At 42.2% G+C, this 9,955-nt stretch overlaps 1 non-coding gene across 1 annotated transcript; it reads right to left on the bottom strand.

Annotated features, from left to right (window-relative positions):
- Positions 1–878: 878 nt before the first annotated feature.
- LOC141715676 (small nucleolar RNA R71) lies at positions 879–985 on the bottom strand. The gene has a single exon (XR_012572429.1). It is a non-coding gene; the product is annotated as a small nucleolar RNA R71 (small nucleolar RNA).
- Positions 986–9,955: the final 8,970 nt, after the last annotated feature.

Raw genomic sequence — 9,955 nt, 5'->3', positions numbered from 1 at the left:
GTGGTTAATTAAGTAGTTAATTATAGTTAATATTTAATCAACAATTTTAAGTGTTATTATCTTAACATTGAGAAGTAATCATACATTGGTGAGTGAGTTAAATTAGACAATAAATTAGTCTGAGTCTCTGAGGGAACGAACTAGAAAGTATTCTATATTACTTGTGAACGCGTATACTTGCGTGAATATTAGTGCGTGATTTCGCCCGCAAAAGTTTTTGGCGCCGCTGCCGGGGACTCGGCGTATTTGTTTAGTTTATGTACTTACCATCATTGGTCATTAGGACTCAGTGATTAGGACGTAGTAGTTAATTACTCTTTTCGGTCGTGTTTCAGGTACTTTAGCAAGCGTTTATGCAAACTCGTTCTCGTGCTCGCAAGAGGACCTTAGATACAGCTGAGGAGAAAGACGAAGTTCTTGATACTCCGGAGAAGTTAGATTTTGAGGATTCAGATTCAGGAACTGAGCAGAAAGAACCAGTAAACATGGGAGATCGTATTGTTCAAGCTGATCCAGCTCTTATGGATTTTTCTCGGCCTAAAATTGATGACATTCAGTCAAGCATCCTTCATCCGGCTATTCAAGCTAACACCTTTGAAATCAAGCCGGGCACTATTCAGATGGTGCAGAATTCTGTTTCTTTTGGAGGAGCGGCAACTGAAGACCCCAACATGCACATAAGGAATTTTGTCGAGATCTGCAGCACTTTTAAGTATAATGGCGTGACTGATGAGGCTATCAAGTTGAGGCTTTTCCCATTCTCACTGAGGGATAAGGCTAAAGACTGGTTACATTCTGAACCAGCTGGGTCCATCACTACGTGGCAAGATCTTGCGCAAAAGTTTCTGGTGAAGTTTTATCCAATGGCAAAGACTGCTGCTATGAGGAGTGCTCTTACTCAGTTTGCGCAGCAACCTACAGAATCTATGTGCGAGGCTTGGGAACGCTACAAGGAAATGTTGAGAAAATGTCCACATCATGGAATGCCGGATTGGATGGTAATCACTGGTTTTTATAATGGTTTGGGGGCCCAATCTCGGCCCATGCTCGATGCAGCAGCTGGAGGCGCCTTATGGGCTAAAAGCTATACTGAGGCGTATAATCTTATCGAGACGATGGCTGTAAATGAGCATCAAAACCCAACTCAGAGGATGATGTCAGGCAAGGTAGCAGGTATTCTGGAAGTTGATGCAGCCACCGCTATTGCAGCCCAGCTCCAAGCGCTATCAATGAAGGTTGATTCTTTGGCTACGTATGGAGTTAATCAAATAGCTATGGTTTGTGAGCTTTGTGCAGGTTCTCATGCTACGGATCAGTGTTCTCTTGTCAACGAATCTGTTCAGTATGTGAATAATTATCAGCAACAACAGCAGCCTGTGCCAGCAACCTATCATCCTAACAACAGAAATCATCCAAATTTCAGCTGGGGGAATAATCAGAATGCTATTCAGCCACCATATCAGCAAGGAGTGAGTAAACAGTTTAACCCACCTGGATTCCAGCAACCACAATCATATCCTTAACAGGGAAGTGCAGCTGCACCTACTAGTGCTGATTTTGAGGAACTTAAGCTGTTGTACAAGAGTCAGGCGGTTTCTATCAAGACCTTGGAAAATCAAATCGGTCAATTATCCAATGCAGTGCTCAATCGTCAACGTGGCACTCTTGCCAGTGACACGGAAGTACCAGGCAGGAAGGAAGCTAAAGAGCAAGTCAAGGCTATTACCTTAAGGTCTGGAAAAGTAGCTGATGCTGAAAAGGCAAAAGAAGTCGAAGCTGAAGTTAGAGATGAAAAATCTAAGCAAAAGGAGAAAGTGGCGGAACCAAGGAAGACTACTGTTGAACACACTCTGCCTGAGGCTAATATAGGGGAGAAACAGCTCTATCCTCCACCACCTTTCCTAAGAGATTGCAGCAACAAAAGCTGGATAGACAGTTCGGGAAGTTTCTGGAGGTGTTCAAGAAACTTCACATCAATATACCTTTCGCTGAGGCTCTGGAACAAATGCCTAGTTATGCGAAGTTTATGAAGACTATTCTTTCAAGGAAGGTGAAACTGGATGACCTTGAAACCGTTGCTCTCACGGAAGAATGCAGCGCTGTTCTGCAGCAAAAGTTACCACCAAAACTGAAAGATCCAGGAAGCTTCACCATTCCTTGCACCATTGGCAATCTAACTTTTGACAAGTGCCTTTGTGATTTGGGAGCAAGCATTAATCTGATGCCCTTGTCGATCTTTAAAAAGCTGGATCTGCCTGATCCAAAACCCACATACATGTCACTACAATTGGCGGACCGTTCCATTACTTACCCAAGGGGCATAGTTGAGGATGTGCTCATCAAGGTGGATAAGCTCTTCTTTCCTACAAATTTTGTTATTCTGGATTTTGAGGAAGATAAGAAGATTCCCATAATCTTGGGGAGGCCTTTCTTGGCTACTGACCGTACCTTGATAGATGTGCAAAAAGGGGAACTTACTATGCGGGTCCAAGATCAGGATGTGACCTTCAACGTATTCAAGGCAATGAAATTCCCTACAGAAGATGAGGAGTGTTTAAAAGTGGATGTGATTGATTCCGCAGTTACTTTGGAACTCGATCACATGCTAATGTCTGATGCATTGGAAAAGGCCTTAGTGGGGGATTTTGACAGCGATGATGAAGATAGCAACGAGCAATTACAATATCTGAACGCTTCTCCATGGAAGCGAAAGCTCGACATACCATTTGAATCTCTTGGTACTTCTGACCTTAAGAATGCTGAAGGGAAGCTCAAACCATCAATAGAGGAAGCACCTACCTTGGAGCTCAAACCATTACCTGAACACTTGAGGTATGCTTTTTTAGGTGATTCATCTACGTTACCTGTTATTATTTCAGCTGACCTTTCAGGTAGTGAGGAAGACAAGCTCTTAAGGATTTTGAGAGAATTCAAATCGGCTATAGGATGGACCATAGCAGACATCAAGGGGATAAGTCCTTCATATTGTATGCATAAAATTCTGTTAGAGGAAGGTAGTAAGCCAACTGTGGAACAGCAGCGAAGACTGAACCCGATCATGAAGGAGGTGGTGAAGAAAGAAATTCTGAAATGGCTAGATGCAGGCATCATTTATCCTATTTCTGACAGCTCGTGGGTGAGCCCCGTGCAATGTGTACCTAAGAAAGGAGGTATCACTGTGGTCGCAAATGAAAAGAATGAGCTTATCCCTACTCGAACAGTTACAGGATGGAGAGTATGCATGGATTATAGAAAATTGAACAAAGCCACAAGGAAGGATCACTTCCCTCTCCCATTCATTGATCAAATGCTTGACAGATTGGCGGGACATGAGTATTTTTGTCTTCTGGATGGTTATTCCGGGTATAATCAGATTTGTATTGCACCAGAGGATCAGGAAAAGACTACCTTCACTTGTCCATTTGGCACATTTGCTTTTCGTAGAGTTTCGTTTGGGTTATGTGGCGCCCCGACCACCTTTCAGAGATGTATGATGGCTATATTCTCTGACATTATTGGAAATAACGTCGAAGTGTTCATGGATGACTTCTCCGTCTTTGGACACTCATATGATGAATGCTTGAATAATCTGCGCGCCGTACTCAAAAGATGCGTGGAAACTAATTTGGTGCTTAATTGGGAGAAATGTCATTTTATGGTGCGTGAAGGCATTATCCTTGGGCATAAGGTCTCTAGCAAAGGTCTGGAGGTGGACAAGGCCAAGGTGGGAGTCATTGAAAATCTTCCCCCACCTAATTCGGTGAAAGGAATCCGTAGTTTTCTCGGTCATGCGGGTTTTTATCGGCGATTCATCAAGGACTTTTCAAAGATATCTAAGCCGTTGTGCAATTTACTTGAGAAAGATGTGCCTTTCAAATTTGATGATGAATATTTGGCAGCATTCGAAACTCTCAAGGAGAGTTTGATCACGGCACCAGTTATTACAGCACCAGATTGGACAGAACCGTTTGAGATGATGTGTGATGCGAGTGATTATGCGGTAGGTGCAGTTCTGGGACAGCGCAAGAAAAATCTCTTCCATGTGGTCTACTATGCGAGTAAAACTTTAAATGGGGCCCAATTGAACTACACCACTACTGAGAAGGAGCTTTTAGCTATAGTCTTTGGCTTTGAGAAATTTCGATCTTATCTGCTTGGTACGAAAGTGACAGTATTCACTGATCATGCAGCTATTCGCTATCTGGTTTCTAAGAAGGATTCGAAGCCGAGACTCATTCGTTGGGTGCTTTTACTTCAAGAATTTGAGTTAGAGATCAAAGATAGAAAAGGTACTGAGAATCAAGTAGCTGACCATCTCTCTAGGTTGGAGAATCCCGATTCTACTTCACAAGATAGAACGTTAATCAATGAATCTTTTCCGGATGAGCAGTTGTTTGCAATTCAGGAGGAAGAACCATGGTTTGCAGATATTGTAAACTATCTTGTCAGCAATATAATGCCTCCTAATTTGACATCCGTGCAAAAGAAGAAGTTTATGCATGAGGTGAAGTGGTATATGTGGGATGAACCATATTTGTTTAGACAGGGAGCTGACCAGATCATCAGGAGATGTATCCCGTTCTATGAGACGGAGGGGATATTACGAGACTGCCATTCCACAGTTTATGGTGGACACTATGGAGGTGAGAAGACGGCAGCTCGTATTCTGCAAGCAGGTTTTTTCTGGCCTACCTTGTTCAAGGATGCTCATCAGTTTGTTTTAAGGTGTGATCGTTGCCAAAGAGTGGGAAATTTGTCAAGGAAGGATGAGATGCCATTAAATGTGATGCTTGAAGTCGAGGTCTTTGATGTATGGGGAATCGATTTCATGGGGCCTTTTATCTCGTCTTGCAATAATCAGTACATCTTGCTGGCAGTCGATTATGTCTCAAAATGGGTCGAAGTTAAAACTTTACCGACAAATGATGCAAAGGCAGTGCTAAATTTTCTTCATAAGCAAATTTTCACAAGGTTTGGAATGCCTCGGGTAATCATAAGTGATGAAGGATCGCATTTTTGCAACCGTAAGTTCACTTCTATGATGCAGCGTTATAATGTGAATCATCGAGTAGCTACTGCCTATCACCCGCAAACAAATGGTCAAGCGGAAGTGTCTAACAGAGAGATAAAACGCATTCTAGAGAAGGTTATTTTTCCGTCAAGGAAGGATTGGTCTTTAAAGCTCGATGAAGCTGTTTGGGCTTACAGAACAGCATACAAAACTCCACTGGGGATGTCACCGTTTCAGTTGGTGTACGGTAAGGGATGTCATCTACCGGCGGAGCTTGAGCATAAGGCCTACTGGGCATTGAAGAAATTGAACCTGGATTTAGATGCAGCTGGTAAGAAAAGAATGCTTCAGCTTAATGAACTTGATGAATTTCGACTTCAAGCGTACGAGAATAACAAAATGTATAAGGAAAAGGTGAAGAGGTGGCACGATAGGAAGCTACATCCTAAGTTATTTGTGCCAGGGCAACAAGTTCTGTTATTCAACTCTCGGCTCCGACTTTTTCCTGGGAAGTTGAAATCAAGGTGGTCTGGACCTTTAATTGTCAAAACTGTGTTTCCACATGGAGCGGTGGAAATTTTTGAGAATGATTCGGACCAAGCATTCAAGGTTAACGGTCAGCGGTTGAAGCACTACTATGGGGACATGGCAAACCGAGAGGTGGTTAGTGCCATGTTGTTGACTACGTGAGAAAGGTACGGAACGTCAAGCTAATGACGAAAAAGAAGCGCTGCGTGGGAGGCAACCCATGAATTGTTATTACAGGAACCCTTAGAAGTTAATAACCTATCCAAAAACACAAAAAAACAGAAAACAGGGGCTGAAAAAAAAAATTCCAGAGACCCTCTGCGCGCCCGCGCAGCTATGCTGAGCGGTCGCGCAGCTTTCTGCGCGCCCGCGCAGAAATGCTGAGCGGCCGCGCAGGGGTCGAGTTCCAGAAAATTTTTTAGAGTTCAGAAAAAAAAAACAAACAAACAAAAACACAAAAACCCATTACAGCCCATAAACCCACGAATTCTTTTCCCATTACCCCATGATTTTATCCCTCAACCCCACTCCTAATCTAATTTAACCTACTCCACACCCTATATATACATACACCTATCCTACATATCTCCCACAACTTCCTACACTTAAACCCTCTCATAAACATAAAAAAAATCAGTTCTTTCACACTTTTATTCACAAATCAATGGCACCCAAGAGAGCACGCACTATTGACAGCAACAGCACAGTTCCTACTGCTGATTCATCAAGGGGTACTGCTGCAAGGCCTCGGTTAACTGACAGAGCCGCGGAGGAGGAGTACACTAGGCTGTTGGGGAAGCCGATTCTGAAGGAGAGGGGGTTTTTACCATCAGGGAGGGATGGTGAGTTGTTGCCCATGATTACAGAGAAGGGGTGGATAGCTTTTTGTGAGTCACCCGAAGCAGTACCGATGAGTGTTGTTCGCGAGTTCTACACGAACGCGAAGGCTGAAAAGAATGGGTTTTCTGTAGTTCGTGGGCTGACGGTTGATTATCATCCTACGGCGATTCGCCGTGTGATTGGACAGCGAGAGAGGAAGCCCGAGGAGGAGAACAGGAATGAAAAGACTGCTGAGGACTTTGACTTGGATTTGATTTGTGCGACTCTCTGTCGACCGGGCACAGTTTGGAACCGCAGTCCAGCCAATAATGAGTATCGTCACTTTCCGGCGATCGCCATGAACAGGTATGCCCGTGCATGGAATGCATTTATATGTGCTAATATTTTTCCTTCTTCACATGCACACGAGATCACAGTTGAGAGAGCACAGTTGTTGTGGGGAATTCTGAATGAAGAATACTATGTGGACCTTGGTGAGTTTATCTACCAAGGAATTCTGAAGTTTTTGAGGGGAGCAAAGCATATGAACATCCCTTATGCATCCACGGTTACAAAGCTATGCCGAGCAGTAGGAGTGAACTGGCCGGCTCATGAGCAGTTGCAGTTGCCAGCAGCTCCGATAGATTCTGGCACTCTGAATGGGATGCAGGAGTGGACCGGTGGTGAGCCTGAGGAGCATGGGCTGGGTTATCGTCTTCCAGGAGGGCGTCCAGCACGAGGTGCTACTATGGCCAGGCCAGGGCGTGGTGAGGCTAGTTCTTCGAGAGCTCAGGAGGGTGCTGGGATGGATGATGCCCAGTATAGGAGGCTTTCACGGCGGATGGATGCCATGTATGAGACGCAGAGCAGGTTTGCTCAGGAGCTCACCCTTGCGTTAGGGACTGCTTTTCGAGGCCTTGGAGCTGATATCCAGTGGCCAGTTTTTGGTGAGGACTCTGCATACCCGCCGCCTGATACTCCACCCACTGAGGGTGATGATGATGATGACTCCGAGTAGGTATACCCTGTGTTCCTTTCTACTACCTTCACTGGGGACAGTGAAGATTTTAAGTTTGGGGGTGGTAGTTAAGGAATATTTTGTGTGTGTCATATAGCTGCATATTCATGATAGTTAGTTCATATAGTTGCATTTTTGCCATATAGTTTTTTTTATATAGCTTTATTTGTTTGTCATATCATATAGCTCATGCATATACCATGATCCCTTTTGCAATGATTTATCGACTGAATTGTGATATTGATGCGAGTGTAGTGATAGCATTAAAGTGATATTAAGTTGTGTAGGTTGATATGCATGCTAGAAGCACTTGTATTGTCACTAAGTCTTAGAGAATGCTTAAGGGCTAGATTGTTGTTATGATCTGATTATTTTCGAGGATAATCTATTTATTATGCTTAGAATTTGATAATAGGTTCTTAGTGGTAAAGGCATGAAAAAGAAAAAAAAATGGAGTAAAAAATGGAATTTGTTGCTAGTTGTGGCTAGGCGTCAAATGGCTAGTAGCCGGCTTGCATGTTATGCGAGTAGTCTAGGGTTGAGCAAGATGGAGCGAAACGCACTTGCTCAGAGTTATTAAAAAAAAAAAAAATTGCATAATTGATCAAGAGTGGGCTCTTTGGTATTCGAGTTATTAAGTTTTTAGGGGACTTTGTGCCTAGTGACCTAAGGCTTTTAGAGTCTGGGATCCGCTAACCTAACGCTCGTTACATGGATACCATTGTATAAGTCTTTTGTGGACCTCACTCATTGCACGGTCAAATAAGCATTTGAGTTGTAAATAAAAAGCACGATTCCGTAGTAAGCTCCAGAGTTCTTGTAGTGTTGTATATCACTTTGTGCCTAGAATTTTTATTCTTTGTATAATCGTAGGATTGTCTTGAGGATAGTCTAGTCATAGTAATTGGTCTAGTTCCAAAGCATATCTGTTAAGCATTTGCACACACCACGTTTCTGGCGGTATGTCCGTTTGCATGAGTTTATTGATCTTTAGTGTCTAACTGCATTCGTTGAGACGTGGCAATTTGGTTGGTTAATTGTAGTAAGGGGGATCGTTGCATTTTCATATAGATTGCATTCATGCATATTTTTATTTGTTTTTGAGTCTGTGACGCTTGAGGACAAGCATCGATTTAAGTTTGGGGGTGTGATAAGTGGCATTTTATACCGCTTAGAACGTCTTAAAATGGCTTAAATTGGTGTCTTGAAATCAAGTATTTTGTGTATTTGATGCGTTTTTCTAGTGTTTATGCATTTCAGGGTATTAGTTGCATTTCGGAGAAGGAATCATCAAGAATAAGCCTTGGCATGTGTTCACCATTGCGAGAGGAAAAGAACGGGAAGATTACGGCGAAGAAACGGAGCAAACCTGGAAATTTTCCAGTAGGGTCCTGCGCGCCCGCGCAGCAATGCTGAGCGGTCGCGCAGCAGCCTTGCGCGCCCGCGCAGAAATGCTGAGCGGCCGCGCAGGGTCGGGGAAAAAGATATATTATTTTAGACTTCTACTTCTGTTTGGCTTCCAACTTCTATGTAATCTGAGTTTTATGGGACTATTATATAAGTAGATTTGAGACATTTTTCACAGAGAATTAAGAGGAGATTATGTTTTAGATTGTGTTTTGCGCAAGAAGCGAAGGAGATAAGGAAGAAGACCGATTTAGCACACAGCAACGAAGAGGAAGCATATATTCTTGTGATTCTTGTTTCGTTGTAACGTTGGATGCTAGTTTTCTTGCTTTGACTTATTTACTCTTGTGACGTACTTTGTTTTAATATAATCAGTTTAGTTATTATTTTCTTGTGTCATTTATCATGATTTCATATGAACCCATGATGGCGATAAGTTCTATTATGGGCTAATCGTGATCATGGGGTTGCAACGGATTTATTATGGAATTCTTTAGTTAATTGTTTAATACTTTAGTATGTGATGATTGCATGATATCTAGTATTGGTTGTGCGTATTCGTCTTATGTGTGTCGCGAACATATAAGATAGGGTGTTAATCTCTTGTGAAGCGACGGTGGATCTTGAGATTTAGAACTTGCCATGCTAGTATAGGTTCATGTACATTGTGCATGATTAGTGGGTAACTCTAACAGTTTTATTTGCCTTATGTAATCAAAAGGAATAACTTGTGCTTAAATCGTTGTGTTGTCAATTTCTGTAGACATATAGGAACTCAGCATAATTGATGACTATTCAACTTCTATCTTAATTGTGGATGCTTGGTAGAATGGTATTAGTACAATGAAAGTTGGCTTTTATCAGTTTCGTGTTATTCGATTAATATCATCACTGTCACATGCTAAAGGTAATAACTATGGCTATAGAAGGAAGTAATAATGAAGTTGTGATCTCATGAGTGTTTTATTATTGATAAATTGAAGTGTTAGTTAAGTGGTTAATTAAGTAGTTAATTATAGTTAATATTTAATCAACAATTTTAAGTGTTATTATCTTAACATTGAGAAGTAATCATACATTGGTGAGTGAGTTAAATTAGACAATAAATTAGTCTGAGTCTCTGAGGGAACGAACTAGAAAATATTCTATATTACTTGCGAACGCGTATACTT

Source organism: Apium graveolens, chromosome 3 (genome assembly GCF_009905375.1).
Source record: "Apium graveolens cultivar Ventura chromosome 3, ASM990537v1, whole genome shotgun sequence".
Lineage (NCBI taxonomy): Eukaryota > Viridiplantae > Streptophyta > Magnoliopsida > Apiales > Apiaceae > Apium > Apium graveolens.
This window is presented reverse-complemented; position numbering and strand designations above follow the sequence as displayed.